General features: G+C 45.9%; 1 long non-coding RNA gene across 5 annotated transcripts in view; it reads left to right on the plus strand.

Moving 5' to 3' along the window:
- The first annotated feature begins 13,170 nt into the window (after nucleotides 1-13,170).
- LOC102159707 (uncharacterized) overlaps nucleotides 13,171-16,677 on the plus strand; it is a 53,198-nt gene continuing 49,691 nt past the window's right edge. For 4 of the 5 annotated variants that reach the window (XR_014807586.1, XR_014807585.1, XR_014807584.1 and 1 more), the window contains exons 1-2: nucleotides 13,171-13,273; nucleotides 14,997-15,091. This is a non-coding gene — a long non-coding RNA (uncharacterized LOC102159707). Of the gene's footprint in view, nucleotides 13,274-13,432; nucleotides 13,991-14,996; nucleotides 15,092-16,677 lie in introns of those variants that run through there. The other variant, XR_014807588.1, reaches the window with a different exon arrangement.

Genomic DNA, 16,677 nt, shown 5'->3' on the forward strand with positions numbered 1-16,677 from the left:
AGAAGCATGTAAAGCCTTCCTACTTTATTTTATTGTGTGGATATCCAGAAATTTTTTTTTTTTTTTTTTTTTTTTGGTTTTTAGGCTGCACTTGTGACATATGGAGGTTCTCAGGCTAGGGGTCTAATTGGAGCTACAGCTACCGTCTACACCACAGTCACAGCAACGCCAGATCTAAGCTGCATCTGTGACCTACACACAGCTCATGGCAATGCCAGATCCTTAACCCACTGAGCGAGGCCAGGGATTGAACCACAACCTCGTGGTTACTAGTCGGATTCATTTCCGCTGCGCCATGACAGGAACTCCATGGCTATCCAGAATATTTTTGTGGTATGGATGTTACATAATTTATTTGACCTCTTTCTTATTGATGAACAGACCATTTCCAATATTTTGCTATTAGGCGTAATAGTCATAAATAAATAAATAAGCTCCTGCATAAGTAATTTTATGCATGGAAAAATACATCCATGCAATCAATTTCCAGAAATAGTATAACTGGGGTGGAGGTCAAGTGCAGTAAAATTTCTGTAGTCATTGACAAATCGCTCTCCTGGAGCTTTCACGGATGGACACATCCATCTGTGAGAATCTGAGAGAATGAGAGAAGGAGCTCAGCTTCTCCCATGAGCTGGTCATTATCCAAAAATTTTTTTAAAGATTTTTATTTTTTGTTATTTACTTTTGTATGTGTGTGTGATTTTTTTTTTCCCTCTGCACGGCAACCTGAGGAAGTTCACCACCTGCACCACAGCAGTAAACTGAGTCACATCAGTGACAATGCCAAATCCTTAACCTACTGAGCCACAAGGGAACTCCTCATGATCCAAACTTTTGATCTTTCCCAATCTGGTAGGTTAAAAAAAAAATCACATTTTGGGAAGTATCATCTTGCCTTTCTCTTATTGTGAGTGATGTTAAATATCTTTTATAAGTGTGAAGTATTTTTGTATTTCATTTTTTGGTTATGCTTCTTTCTGTAATGGGCTTTTTTGGTACTGTAGACTTTCCTTATTTGTTGGAAAATGTAGTCATTTCCCATAATATGAGTGGCAAACATTTCCCCTGTTTGTGTTGGTCTTTTGACATTCTTCTGAGGGGGCCATGTAGGACATTTTTGAGTTTAACGTAACTCGTTATTAGTGTCCTTATTAATGGTGCTGTGACTCCTGAAGCCAAGTGACTAGAGAGTTAGGCCAGACCGCACAGGTGAGGGGACCGTCCTCCTCCAGGCTGCCTCACTCAGATTCCAGCCTCAGGCTCAGGGCTCCCCAGGCCCTTCATCCTTCTGGCCAATGAGCTACAATTTGGGGTTCCCGCACCCCACTCAAGTTCAATAATTTGCCAGAACATCTCACAGAACTCAGGAAAGTGCTATGCAGTTTTTTTTTGTTTTTTTTTTTAATAGCCACACCTGAGGCATGGAAGTTCCCAGGCTAGCGGTCTAATCAGAGCTGCAGCTGCTGGTCTATACCACAGCCACAGCAATGTGGGATTTGAGCCCCATCTGTGACCTTGCCACAGCTTACAGCACTGAGGCAGGGGCCAGGGATCAAACCCGCATCCCCACTGACATTATGTCAGATCCTTAACCCACTGAGCCACAACAGGAATGCCCCATTTTTGTTTGTTTAAATTTCAGATTTATTAGAGCAACAAGGGTACAAGGCAGAACCAGCTAAGAGCAGACAGTGAGGCAAAGTCTGGGAAACCCCATGTGAAACCTCTGGCATCTTTTCTGGGTGAGATCAAGACACATCAGCCTCCTGGCACAGTGACACGTCACAAGGAGAGGAGATTGGCAGCACGGGCGCTCACACAGTTCCCACAGGGCTTCATCGTGTAGGTGCGAGTAACCCAGTCATGGGCCACTGGACAGAACTCAGCCTCCAGCTCTCCCTCCCTTCCCCAAGGTTGGGCTGAAACCTTGTGACCCAAAGCCCCCTGTCTAATCACCGGCTGGTCCTCCTGTCCTAGCCAGCCCCTGTGTGAGTCCACCCCTCAGTACAAACTCTTCGGGTCCACCGGAATGACAGTCTTATCACCTGGGAAGTTCCGAGTATGAAAGGTTACCTCCCAGGAACCGGAGACAGGCCACTGCTTACACAGAGTACAGATTCTAGATTTTGTATTGTATGTAGAAGGTTCTTCCCTTTTCTGAGGGATATTATTATAAAAACACATTGCCGTGATTTCCTCTGGTACCTGAATGATTCTATTCCCCCCCCCCAAATGTATTTTTTTCCATTTGAGATGTAATTGACATCCAATATCAAAAATTTTTTATTTTTAAAAATTGTATTGAAGTATATGAGAAAAAGAATATATATTGTATGCCTGGGTCATTTTGCCATACAGCACAAACTGGCACAGCATTATAAATCAACTATACTTCAATTAAAAAATAAATACATTTTATTGAAGTATAGTTGAATTACAGTGTTGTTCCAACATGTATTTTGATCCATCTGAAACTTATTCTAGCTTATAGGATACAGATTCAACTTTAGTTTTTTTTTCCTAGATAAGTTATCTGCAAACCACTTACTGAAAAAACTATTTTTCCTTTTTGAATTGAAATGCCAACTTTATCACTTACTAAATTCCTGTATGTATGTAGATCTACATCTAAACTTCTCAGTGTGTTCCACTGGACTGTTGTTTTTCATGTGTTCATAGTACATGGTTTTAATTATTGTACTTTTATAAGGTAAGACTTCAAATTGTATTACTAGGAAATTTCTTAAACTTCTATAGAACATTCTTTTGGAACCAGATTTAAGACCAAATGGCCTGTATAGCACAGCGAACTCTACTCAATATTTTGTAATAATCTATATGGGAAAATAATCTGAAAAAGAATGGATATATGTATATGTATAACTGAGTCACTTTGCTGTACACCCGAAGTTAACCCAGCATTGTAAAGCAACTACAATGATTTTTTTTTCTTTTTTTGTCTTTTTAGGGCCACACCTGAGGCATATAGAAGTTCCCAGGCTAGGGGTCGAATTGGAGCTGTAGGTGCCAGCCTATGCCACAGCCACAGCAACTCGGGATCTGGGAGCCTTGTCTGCGACCTACACCACAGCTCACAGCAACACTGGATCCTTGGCCCACTGAGCAAGGCCAGGGATCGAGCCAGCATTCTCATGGATGCTAGTCATTCATTACCACTGAGCCACAACGAGAACTCCCAACATTTTAAAAATAAAAAATAAAAAAACCATCAAATGCCCATTAGTGGTCAAACAGCAGCTTAGCCATCAGATGAGTAGCCAGTATCATCTTGGTCTGGCTTGTGAGCCAGTTAGGAGCTCAGAGTAGGACTTGTTTCCAATGAAATGCTCACTTGATGTGTCAGCAAGGAGGGGAACTCCCACAATTGTGCTCCACATGTTGGTCTTTTGTAAGAAGTTGTGCAGACTCATGGGCAATTTTCACTACTTTGGAAACAGCCCAGAACTGCAGCTCCAGCTCACCTCTGACGCAGTGGGAGCTGTGGCCTTCTTAACGGTCAGTGGTGGCATGAACTGGCCACGTGCTTTTCTCAGAGCGCCTCACCTCCTGGCCCTCTTGACCTGGGGCTGAATCTCACTTCCTCCCAGCGGGATCTGTGGCCCCCCTCTGCTCCTGACTAAGGTCTGAGTCAGCCAGTCACCTCCCTCCAGGTCAGAATCTTAATTCTTTGCTTGTCAAAGCTGCCATTTTCATCCTCAGACTTTTCCTTCACACTGGGTAGAGAAGATTTGTGGAATTTTCCAGAACCAAAGCACTGCTTTACTAGAATCACCATTTTTTTGAGAAGGATAAAGTGGCATTATTCTAGTTTTCCTCAAATCTGTTTAATTTCAGATATATTATTGAACAAAAAATTTGAAGTGATTTAATTATTAAAACTGCTCATTTTTAATTGGACTATAAATGTATAATTGTCACAAAAATTTTAAGACCATTTCGACTGGTTTAGGCTGTATATTTTTTTCTGTAATTCTACTTACTACTTCATGAGGAAATACTGATAAATTTCTCAATTAAAAAAAAGTTTTTTGGAGTTCCCATTGTGGTTTAGTGGGTTAAAGACCTGACCGTCTCCATGAAGATGCAGGTTCAATCCCTGGCCTCATTTAGTGGCTTAAGGATCTGGCATTACTGCAGCTGTTGTATAGGTCACAGATGTGGCTTGGATCTGGTGTTGCTGTGGCTGTAGTGTAAGCCGGCAGCTGCAGCTCCCATTTGATCCCTAGACTGGGAACCTCCATGTGCTGCGGGTGTGGCCATTGAAAATTAAAAAACAAAAACAAAGAAACAGTTTTGGGAGTTCCCGTTGTGGCGCAGTGGTTAATGAATACAACTAGGAACCATGAGGTTGTGGGTTCGATCCCTACCCTTGCTCAGTGGGTTAACGATCCCGATCCCGTGTTGCCGTGAGCTGTGGTGTAGGTCGCAGAGGCGGCCTGGATCCCGCGTTGCTGTGTCTCTGGCCTGGGCCAGTGGCTACAGCTCCAATTAGACCCCTAGCCTGGGAACCTCCATGTGCTGAGGGAGCGGCCCAAGAAATGGCAAAAAGACAAAAAAAAAAAAAAGAAACAATTTTGGAGTCTTTTGTGGTACAGAAGGTTAAAGATATGGTATTGTCACTGCAGCAGCTCAGGTCACTGCGTGTGGTGGGTTTGATCCCTGGCCTGGGGAATTTTTACATGCCATATATGCAGTCAAAAAAAAAAAAAAAGGTTTATGGGTGAAATAATGTAATAACAGATATATTATTGACATATTATAATGACATAACATTATATTATGTCTGAGATTTGCTTCCAAATGATCTGGTTTGGGGGTGGGTGACTAGTAAGTTTTTAGAAGATACAAACTTGGCCATAGATTGATGATCCTTGAATCCAGGTAATGGGGTCACATGCAGTTTCATTGTATTTGTTCATTATGACAAATACTTAATTCTATTTAGTGCACTTGAAATTTTTATTAAAGAAGAGAGAAGCCCACTTTGGTTTGACCCTAATTTTGATGACTGTGATGCAGTTCAGGCATAAACTGTGGGCACCAGAGACCACTCCCGCCCCCCAAGGCCACCTCCTCCCCAAGCAGGCACTCGTCAGGGGTACAAGGGCTTTCCCAGCTCCCTTCCTTCCTCCTAAGGCTTCTGGGTAGAGTTCCTACTGCTCTTCTTTCACATCATCTTTCTTTTCTATTCTGAATTCCATTTCACGCTTTTTCTAATTATTCCCAACAAAGAAGAAACTTGAAATTCACATATTCTGTGACTGAGAATCTTTTTGCCAAAAGCATGTTCAAAAGTAGCCCGAGGGGTAGAATTCTTCCCAAGAAGAGCATCTGGGGAAGGATTTCTGCCTTGGTTTTCTGTAAAATAAGGTTATTTAACAGAGAGCTGAAGAAAGCATAGAGAGCAACTTTTCATTTTCCTGTTAATTGCCCTTGAGCCGAGAAACAGAAATAAAAAAGCATTAAAAAAAAAAAGGAGTTCCCACTGTGGCACAGTGTATTAAGAACCTGCCTGCAGTGTCTTGAGTCACTGCAGAGACAAAGGTTTGATCCCTGGCCTGGTGCAATGGGGTAAATGATCTGGTGTTGCTGCAGCTGTGGTGTAGGTCACAGCTGCAGCTCCAACTCAATCCGTGGCCTGGGAATTTTCATATGCCGTGGGTGTGGCCATTAAAAAAAACAAAACAAAACCTGAGAAGTTTATTTAGACATAATGCTTAACTTGAAGGGGAAAACTATCTAGGACTCATTTATTTTAGAGTAATTTATCCTTACTTAAAGACACATTGCCCTACCTGTAACAGCTACATCCAAAAAAGTTATGAAATTTTTCCAGGTTTTACAGTGAAAATGAAAAGCATTAAAATTCTCCAATTGGGAATTCCTGTGTGTCTCAGTGGGTTAAGGATCCAGTGTTGTCACTGCTGTGGCTTGGGTGGCTGCTGTGGCATGGATTCAGTCCCTGACCTGGAAACTTCTGCATGCCATTGTCAAGGCCAAAAGAAAAGAACAACAAAAACCCACCTCCAATCAAAAGGTATGCAATAATTTTTCCGGTGTTCTTTTTTTTGTTAGTGAAAGTGAAGGACTTACTGGCATATAACAATAAGAGCTAAATAAGCCAATAATGGAGAAAGGGGCTTTTTTCACAGGAACAGTATTTTTCTCCCATCCCATCTCCTTTGATATCGATCAAAACATACCCTTAGCCATTTAGTTTTTAAAAAAATCAATTTGCTTGTGCACAAACCCCCATTACTTAATGTACAACAAAGGAGTGGGAAAGGGGAAAATGAGAGACTAGAGAAAACTATACTGTAGCAGTCAGGATGCGGTGGAACCGAACTGTGCTTTTCTGAGAAAGATTTCTTGGTTCCGGAGTAAAGTAGCAGGTCCCCTCTTTAGTACACCCCTCTTGTCTGCAGCTGGGACGTAACAACTGTATCTTCCTTCTCCATTTTCAACTCTGCAGGTGTATCTGTCTCACTGGTCAGCTGCCCACCAAGTTAGAATCTGACCTGCCTCACTGACAACCTCTGTTGTTCACAATAGGCTTTCATTAAAAGTGGTTATGCCTCTGAGTCTTAAACTGCAGCCGGGAAGCATCCTGCTGCCTTCGCATGGACATAATCAAGGTCCTCGGTCTTGGGTCCCTCCTTGGGCTTTTCATCAGGCATGGTGGCCCTGGAGTCTCCTCAGTGGCCGCTTCACATAAAGGTTGGCACCAGACAAGCACAGAGCAGCACCAGGAATGGCAGAAGAAGGAGGCGGCATCAGTCAAAGGGCACTTTCTAAAATAAAAAATAATTCCCTTGAAAGTGTAAATGTAATTGGTTAGAACCTATTAGACCAGGGCAGGGGAAGAGCTTTACTATGGGGTCTACTTCCAGCTGATTACTTATGAAATAGCTAAGACTTACCTGGAGACATCTGAAACTCCCAGGTAACTGAAACACCTGTGTCAAAGCTCTGAGCACGGGAGGGATTCTCCATCAGCCAGGAAAGCAAGAACTGCTCATTGACAAGTGCTCCAGAAGAGAATAAATTACTGATGATATCGAGATCCTGCTGCGTAGCACTGGGAACTATGTCTAGGCACTTATGATGGAGCATGATAATGTGCGAAAATAGAATGTGTCCATGTGTGTGTAACTGGGTCACCATGCTGTACAGTACAAAAAATTGTATTGGGGAAATAACTATTAAAAATAATAATAAGATAATAAAATAATAATTACTGATGATACATGTTATAACTGCCACACCCACAGTCACTTCCAGAACTGGGTATGAATCCAGGTTTGCCTGAATCGTGGAGTTCAGATTTTAAAAATTCAATGCATTTCAGATACAACGGGTGAAAGACCCCGGGAAGGAAGAGTGAGAAAACTATTCAAAATGTTTTTAGTTGGTATTAGGAAGACTGGGGTTGTTGCTAATTACTCTGCTCATAGTCGAGATCATTTTGGAAAAAATATTTGTACTACGTATGGCAAATTTCAATGATATCATTTTAATGCTGACTTTCTAGAGGTGGGAACGTCACTTATAATAGAGATGAGGCTGCTAAAAGATCCAACAGAAGGGTTTGTTTCCTTTTTAGCTGTAGATCTGAAGATAGGACTCACCCTGAGCAAAAAGAACTCTTATGCTTTAGTTTCAGTGAAGAAGAGCAGTGTCTTTATTGTGGGCATGCCTTAACTCAACGCCAAGTTAACTCAGCTCAGCTTTAATCCTGGGACTACAATCAAACCATTCAAAGCCCCATTGTTACACCTAAGAGTGGGGCATGTGCCAGCCTGATTCAAACCTGGTAGCACATCACAATGGCAAGTCAGGGTTTATTCAGCTGTTAGTTTTGAGATGCAGATAGAATCCAGCCTTTCTCTCCTTCTATTCTGTTATGGTTCCCAAAAGTTACTGCCCAGAGGGTACGGAAATTCCAGGCTTTGCACACATTTGCTTTGAGAATCTTGGATTTTGAGAGCACTAGAGATAAGATTTGCATACATCACAGATGTGAAAAGATAGGTCTAAATAAACACAATGCGGTCAGTAGGATCTTGCTGCCTGGATAATATGAGGTGCTCTGGAGTGAAACTGTGGTCTCAGGCTGGAGGTCACTACTAAAAGGGTGCCCTGAGAGGTCTGGGTACAGAGGGATGACTGTTTCGACAGGCAGTTCAGCTGGAGGAATAGGCAAGAAAGCCACTTCATGGGCAACTGTCTGTGAGTCATTGTCTCCTTTGGACCAGGGAGGAGGAGGACCAGGGCCCAGGACAAAGCAGTCAGAGGCCCAGAGAGCAGCTTTCTCTACACTGTGCCCTGTCCGCAGTGCTCAGTGAACTGCGAAGTGCGTTCCCAGAATCTGCACCTAGTGGGGCTGATGAGCAATTTGTGGCTACCTTGGACAGGATGGAACCCTTCTGCCCCTAAAAGACCAGAAGCCATTAGCACCATCCACCGACAGCTTGGATCCAGCCCCAGCCCCTCCCTGGTGGCAGATGAGACCAGAGCTGAGGCAGGAGCAGGGACTGACTGCCTTCCCAAGTCATGGTCCAGGCTGTGAGGATCCTGCAGCACAAGCCTGTGTCGGGAGCAGAGACCTCAGAAGTGCATGGAGGACGAAGAGTGGGGCAGAATTGGGGCTGACAATTTGACATCAGCAGATGTGGGCAAGCAGCTGAGGGCTTTGGGAGGACAAGGCTGGTACAAAGGGAGCTGTAGGAGGAGCAGGTGTATCTCTGGCAAAGTCGGAGTCAGGAGTAAAGTCTCACCTTCTCTGCAGCCTCTGCCCTCCCTGCTCCTATTGGATGAGAGTGTGCCTGTTACCTCCAGGCCCGGCCCTGGGGCTTCTGCACAGCCCTTGCTATAGGCCCGGGGATTAGAGGTCAGAGGTTCCTGGGGCTGGGGGAGGCCTGTTGGTTACAGACTAGAAATTATTTTTAATTATTGTGGTAAAGTAGATATTAACATAAAGTGTACTGTTTTAACCCCTTTTAAGTGTATAGTTCAATGGCATTAAATACGTTTGTTGCTGAAACTTGGCCTCTGTCCACAGGGGCTGAATAGAAATGCAGAGGCAGAGTTTTGGATGAAGGAGAAAAAAATCACTTTTATTGCTTTGCCAGGCAAAGGAGGCCACAGCAGGCCAATGCCTTCAAGACTGTGCCCTCCATTGGGAAGAACTGCAGAGACTTTTATAGTAAAAAGGAGAAAAACAGTGGGAGTTTCCCCTGTGGCTCAGTGGTAACAAACCCGGCTAGTATCCATGAGGATTCAGGTTCTGTTGCTGGCCTTGCTCAGTGGGTTAAGGATCTGGCACTGCTATGAGCTGTGTTGTAGGTTGTGGACATAGCTTAGATCTGGCGTTGCTGTGGCTGTGGCTGTGGTATAGGCTGGCAGCTGTAGCTCCAATTTGACCCCTAGCCTGGGAACCTCCACATGCTGCACCTGCAGCCAAAAAAAAAAGCAAAAAATAATACAATAAAAGGAGAAAAACAGGGTTTCAGATAAGAATCAGGGTTGGCGCAGACAAGCATTTTTCTTTCTTTGGGGGAATCTTCATCATCGAAGCTGGCTGGAGATCTCGGCATGATCCTAGTGGTGGTCTTCTGGGTTATTGCCCAGAATAATAGTACTTGGTGAAATGGGCAGATTGATTAGAGATGAGGACAAACTAGGAAAGTTCCTGAAAAAGATCATGTGCTAATGATCTTTAACCCACAGGCACCTGTGCTCAGGGTGCCTAATCTTTAGCTTACAGGTGATTGAGTTTAGGGTGCAATTAAATGAGGGAGACGCACAAGGAAGGGCTCCAAGCTGTTTAATATTAAAGTATTCATTTCTAAAAGACGCATGAAGAATTTGACTCTTCTCTTAGGTGTGCAAGATGCCTATGTCATCACGTGTATCCCTTGAGAGGGAACCAGGATCCTGCCCCAAGGTTGCACTATTGCTGCTTGACTCTTGCTCCCTTGTCTCTGGATCCCCTCCCTTCCCTGATCAGCAACTGTCTGAACCTGCCCCTAGGGACTCAGAGCTGGCCAGGGAGGCTGAAGGAGGCCCCTTTCCTAAAAGAAAGAAATGGGGGACACAGAAAGGCCCTTGTGCCCAGGAGCCCCCCAGGGCCCTATTCAGTTACACATTCACATTATTTCACAACCATCACCCCCGTCCACCCCCACAACTTCTTTATCTTTCCAAACTCTGTCTCCTTTAAATACCTGCTCCCCCTCCCCAGCCCCTGGTAACCTCGATCCGACATTCTGTCTCTACGATTCTGATACTTTAGGCACCTCATTTAAGCAGATTCCTATGATATTTGTTCTTTTGTGTCCGGCTGATTTCCTCAGCACATTGTCCTCACGGTTCATCCCTGCTGTAGTGCGTGTCAGAATGGCCTGCCCTCTTACACCTGGGTACTGCGTTGTGTGTTTACACACATTTTGTTTATCCATTCATCCCCCCTCACTTAGGTTGTTTCCAACTTTTGGCTATTGTGAACAATGCTGCTGTGTATGTGGGTGTACAAATATCTTTTTGAGTCCCTGCTTTCAATTCTTTCAAGTATAAACCAGAAGTGGAATTACTGGATCGGATGGTAATGATGTGTTTAATATATGTAGGACCTGCTACACTGTTTTCCACAGGGGCTGCATGTTACATTCCCACCAGGAAAGCACCAGGGTTCCAACTTCCCCCCCTTCTAGCCCACACTTACTTTTCCCTGTCCCCTCATCTGCTTTTTTATGATGGTCATCCTGGTGTGTGTGAAGGAACATCTCATTTGTGGTCTTGATTTGCATTTCCCTGATGATTCATCGTGTGAAACAACTTTTCATGTATTTATGGGCCATCTGTATATCTTTGGAGAAATGGCCATACAAGTCCTTTGGCCAGTTTTTATCAGGTTGTTTGTTGCTGTTGTTTGTCTTTGAGTTGCAGGGGGTCTTTATATATTCTGGATATTACTCCTTTAACAGATAGATGGTTTGCAAACATGTTCTCCCATTCTGTGAGCTCTTTCACTCTGTTGATAGTGTCCTGTGCTGTACAAAGTTGTTAATTTTGATGAAGTCCAATTTATTACTTCTTTTTTTTTCTTTTTAGGGCTGCACCTGTGGCATACGGAGGTTCCCAGGCTAGGGGTCAAATAAGAGCTGTAGCCACAGACATAGGAATGGCATATCCGAGCCATATCTGCGACCTACACCACAGCTCACAGCAACACCAGACCCTTAACCCACTGAGTGAGGCCATGGATGATACTCAGATTCACTTCTGCCAAGCCATGATGGGAACTCCCAATTTATTATTTCTTTTGTTGCCAGTGTTTTGGTGTCCTATCCAAGAAATCATTGCCAAATCCAACATCTTCTTCTAAAAGTTTAATACTTCTAGTTCTTCTGTTTAAGTCTTTGACCCCCCCCTCCCGACCCTTTGTATTTTTAGGGCCTCATCCGCGGCATATGGTGGTTCCCAGGCTAGGGGTCAAATCAGAGCTGTAGCCACTGGGCTACACCACAGCCACAGCAACTCGGGATCTGAGCCGCGTCTGCAGCCTACACTGAAGCTCATGGCAACACCAGATCCTTAACCCACTGAGCAAGGCCAGGGATCAAATCTACACCTTCGTGGATGGTATTCAGATTTGTTTCTGCTGAGCCATGACAGGAACTCCTGGGGTTATTATTATTTTTTTTTATTTGATATAATGTAAGGGTCCAACTTCATTCCTTTTGCATGTGAATATCCAGCTTTCCCAATACCATTCGTTAAGAAGAATATCCTTCCTTCGTTGAAGGGTGGTGCCCATTTTTCTCTGGCTTTGGGACTCCGCTCCCCTAAACCCTGCATTTTCCTTGTGGCTCTAGGTAGATTTAAGTGTCCCTGTTGCAAGCATGACTGTGTTTTTTTACCTTTGGGATCCGCATCACAGGAACCGAAGGTAGAGTGGACTTCAGGTTGTCTGTGAGTGCATGTGGTAAAACTTACCCAGTTAAAAATTAGCCTGAAAAATCCCTGTATCACCCCAAGATTACATTGAGTGACACCTCTGAGGGAGTAGATCACAGCTGGTTTCCCCTCCTGTGTTGGAATGGGCTGCTTTGGGGTGAGGAAGGGTATTGAGCATCAGATGCAGTGGTTGGTCTGCCTTTACAGGCCATTTTAAAATAAAAATTTAGGTCTATATCAACAAAATCACTTCCCCTGTGGCATGATGCACAGGATGTGTGCTGCCCAGATGCAGAGGTGTCTGTGAAACAGCAGGGCCCTTGCCCCCACTCACTGCTCATCCCAAGACACCTGCCCCCCAGGTGAGCAGGTGTGGTGCTGGCCCAGAACGTTTTTTCTTGCTCTGCAGATGCAAGAGGTTTGACTCGCCCCAGTTAAAAGGCACCTAGTGTGGCTCCACTATGAACCACAGGTGGGGGCCCTGGCTTGTGGATTCCAAAACCGCTCCTGGTCTATGTCTGTCCTGCTCTTCTCCAGGGAAACTTTGGCCTTCTGACCTCAGCGTGGCTTTGGCCTTTCTACTCCCTGTGTCTGGCTTCTGGGTGACTGGAGCCCTTTGGTTCTTAGATTGTTGTCTGGTTTCCCTGCAGATTAACTTCTCGACTTGGACTGATGGACTGTGGGCCCAGGTTCCCAACCAAAGGGGCCACCCTGCCCCCACCTGTGTGCCAGACCACTGCCTGGCAGGGGTTTCTTCTACCCCCTTTACCAGAGCCCACACTGGAGGGTTCCCAGACCTTTGGAACCTGCTTGCCAGACAGGCCCTGGATGCTCTTGGATTCTAAGGCAGGAGTTGGGCCACTCTTTCTCCAGGACATCCTGGTCTCTCCTGAGCCATGTCCCTTCTGAAATTCAACCTGGGATCTTATGACTGACCCTCCCCACTCCGGACCCAATAAGGGTCCTCCTGCCTGGTGTTGCTTAAGTTCAGGTCAGAAACAGGAAAGCTTTATCTGTGATGAGATCACTCTAGTGCACACACCCTCCACAAGGTCAGGGTGGTGGGGGAAGGTTCTTCAGCAGAGGAGCAGCTGCCGCTCACACACCAGATCACAGGGCCCGCAGCCATCTTGAGCTGAGACCTGGTGGGCGGAGCTTCTGCACACGGCCCTGAGCTGACGCATCAGCAGCCGTTTTGCACCAAGACCCTGGCCTGAGGAGTCCGGCGCAAGTCCTCCGCTCGTGGTGCCCTGTGAACTGGCAGAAGTAGGCTCAGCACAGAGAAAACGAGGTTAGATTTTATTTAATGAGCCAGATCCTATTTTTCTCCCCCAGGGTTGTTAACAGGCTTTGCCTGTGACAACCTGAATGGCCACTGCAGACCCTGAAGTCACCCCTTCTCTTCTGGATTCTGTGTCCCTTTGTCTTGGTTTAGCACAAGGTGTCCACTAGTCAATGGTCACAACTGACTCCTAAGGGGGCTCTGTTCCCAGGGAGGGTCGGCCCTTAGTGCTGCCAGCGTCCTGAGGTTCCCGGGCTGACCGGCTGCTGCCCCCGGTTCTGGTCAGAAGCCGAACCCAACAAATCCTAAGAGTAGTTTCCACGTGAGAGGTCACGACTGTTTCCGCTGGGAGGTGGGCCCTTCCATCTACCTACGTCCACTTTGGGGCAGGTGGGGAGGCCAGGCACATGTCTGTCCTCCTTGCGCAGTCACCAGGCATCCCGACGGAGCCTTCCGGAAGTTCATGAGGGGCTATTCCCCCACCAGCTGTCCGCACCCTCTCTCTGCTGGAGGCTCTGCCTGCACGATGGACAGACAGCGGCTCCAGGAGGAGGTTTGCAGGGGAGGAGCTGAAATCTCCAGTTCCGGGTCAGTGGGAGCACAGATCCTGAGAACTTGAGCAACTTCCCCTGGGGCCCCCAGTTGGTGGCCAGCTCTGTCCTGCCTGACTCCAAGGCTCGTCTTCTTAACGCCCCCCATACTAATGCCCAGCGACATCTCATGCAGGTAAATCTTCTCTTTGCTGCTTTCTGCTTTCTCCACCCCATCCATGAAGCCACGGTACACCACAGTGCCTCATTTGGGCCCCTGCTCTTGGGTGGAATTCCAAACTACAGTTCACCCCCCTCGTTTTTTTCTCTTCTTTCTGAATAGTCAGCCTGGGGCCATCTCAGCAGGCTTGGTGCTGGGCTGGGTAATTCAGGAGGCAAAATGGCTGTGGTGTGAATGGGAGATAATGGCTCCAGATGTCTTCCCTTTTATTAATTAAAATGTTTGCACTTGAAGGAGGATTGGGAGGCATTCAAGGTTCGTAACAACCCTGGGATGGAAAATATTTTTGCATGGGCCTTCTTCATATCCTGCAGATCTTGAGTCACATAGCATAGGCAAGTGCAGATGGGTGGGGACCCCAGTGCTGGCAGGCCCCCTGGCAGGAGTGGGAAAGCCAGCATCCCCGTCCTGGCTCCCTTTCCCTAACTGTTGTGATGAGACCAAGGACTTTGTGGTCAGACCCTAAGCTCTTTGATGGCTATAAGAGATCAGAGGCATTAGATTCACCTTCAAGGAGTAGCAGAAAGGCAGGGTGACAGAGCAGCAGGGACCAGCCCAGGGCAGGCAGACAGGGCTTAAAGCCAAGCTTTGCACATGCCTTGGGCAACCCTTGCCCTCTCGGGGCCTTAGTTCTTGGAGACTGGAGATCCTACCTACTCCACAGTCTGCAGGGCTAAGGAGTGCCCTGCACAATTAGCTGTCTGTGTCCTGGAAGAGCAGTCAGCAAAGTCCTCTCGGAAAGCGCAAAGTGCCATGGAGCTTTATGTTATGTTTGAGGAGTGAATGTTTGAGGACCCCCACTGCAAGTTTACATGTTGAAACCCTAATTCCTAATGAGATGAGGTGGTATTTGGGGATGGGGCTTTGGAAGGTAATTAAGTGAAGAGGGTGAGGAGCTGGTGATCCGATTAGTGCCCTTGAAAGAAGCAGGAGAGTGAGCTGCCTCTCTGCTCTTCACCAGGTGAGGCTCAGCAGGAAGACGAGGACAAGAGCCTCACAGGACACCGGGTCTGCTCCACCTTGATCCTGGACGTCCAGCCTCCAGAACTGTGAGAAGTAAGTGTCTGGTTTAAGGGCCCTGTCTGTGGTATATTTGTTATGGTGCCTGAGCTGACAAAGACGGTGTGTTTTAGCGTAATTTTTAAAAGTCCAGGTGATACACCTGAGCCTCAGGCTTCCTTTCCTGGTTCTTCCCTAAAGATAATTCCTTGGGGTGATGCTTGCTCCCTCCTTCATGTTTCAGCCAGACATCATGGTGTTGGGGGTGCAAGCTAGGTCTCCTTTTCTGGAGTGGCAGTTTAGGGCCTGTCCAGGCTGGGCCTTGTTCTCACCTTGTTGCATAAAGGCCTGAGTTGGCGGTTCTGACATAGATGATGGCAGAGTTGATACAGGCTTGAGAATAAGACCATGGTGGGACATACAATTATGTCCAAGTGTACAGACCATTGTGCTAGATGTCTGTGTTGCCCAAACTCATAGCAGGACATGGGTCCAAAGGCCACTGGACAGATAACTCTAGCTGAGCTTCCAGAGAAACAGATATGCAAAGAAACAGTAGAGATGCTATTTCTTCCCATCAGTTGGAGGCCCTGCCTGGCAGCACAGAACCTTGGAGCTGTGTCCTTGCTCAGGTGGCTGGGAGACACAGAGGCAATGTGAGGGGCTTCAGGGGAGTTCTGTGATGTGTGACCAACCTGATAGTTGGCAGGGAGCAAGCCCAGAGAGTCCGAATGCAATGGGCTCAGGTAAGTCCCCAACCTAGTGTGACCCAGTAAAGCATCCATTCCCACCATCAGTGGATTCTTTAAAGGGCTGTTTCTCATGTGTGGCAACATGGTTGAATCTCAAAAATGTTATGTTGAATGAAGGAAGGCAGACGGAAGAGTACATATGTTGAGATCTCATTTATAATAAAGTTCAAGAAAAGAACAGATCTAGGGTGGTGAAATGTGAGCACTTTTACTCTGAGTAGGGGTGGGCTTTTGGTAGGGATTGACTGGGAAGGGAACAGGGGAACATTGCGGGCTGATGGGAATGTTGGTGGTGGTTCCCTGGGTGTAAAACTCGATGAAAATACATTTAAGTTATATGCATTTTACTGATGAAATTATACCCCAATAAAATACAGATACAATTATGTCCAAGTGTACAGACCATTGTGCTAGATGTCTGTGTTGCCCAAACTCAGCCTCTGTCCACCAGTGCCAAATAGAAACACGGAGACAAAGTTTTGGACCAGAGAGAAAACAGTAGCTTTTATTGCTCTGCAAAGCGAAGGAGGTCATAGCAGGCTAATGCCTTAAAAACTGTGCCCTCCATTGGAGAAAAACTGCGGGGAGTTTTATAGGCTAAAAGAAAAACAGGGTTTCAAATAAGAATCAGGGTTGGGGTAGACACGCATTCTTCTTTGGGGGAATGTTAGTCATTGAAGCTGGTGTCAGATCTCAGCTGATCCCGGTGGTGGTCTTCTAAATTATCACATCTTGACTTTTCTGGAATAACAGTGCTTTTGAAAAGGGCATATTGAACAGAGATTAGAGCAAACTAGGAAATTCCTGAAAAACGTCAGGTGCTTAGTGTACTCTTTAACTCAAAGCAATTGTGCTCAGGATGCATAACCCTTAGCTCACAGGTGATTGTAT

This window comes from Sus scrofa, chromosome 6, assembly GCF_054392235.1.
Source record: "Sus scrofa isolate SSC_HxYL_T2T_F1_AM1 chromosome 6, Sscrofa_HxYL_maternal_Yorkshire_Landrace_v2.0, whole genome shotgun sequence".
NCBI lineage: Eukaryota > Metazoa > Chordata > Mammalia > Artiodactyla > Suidae > Sus > Sus scrofa.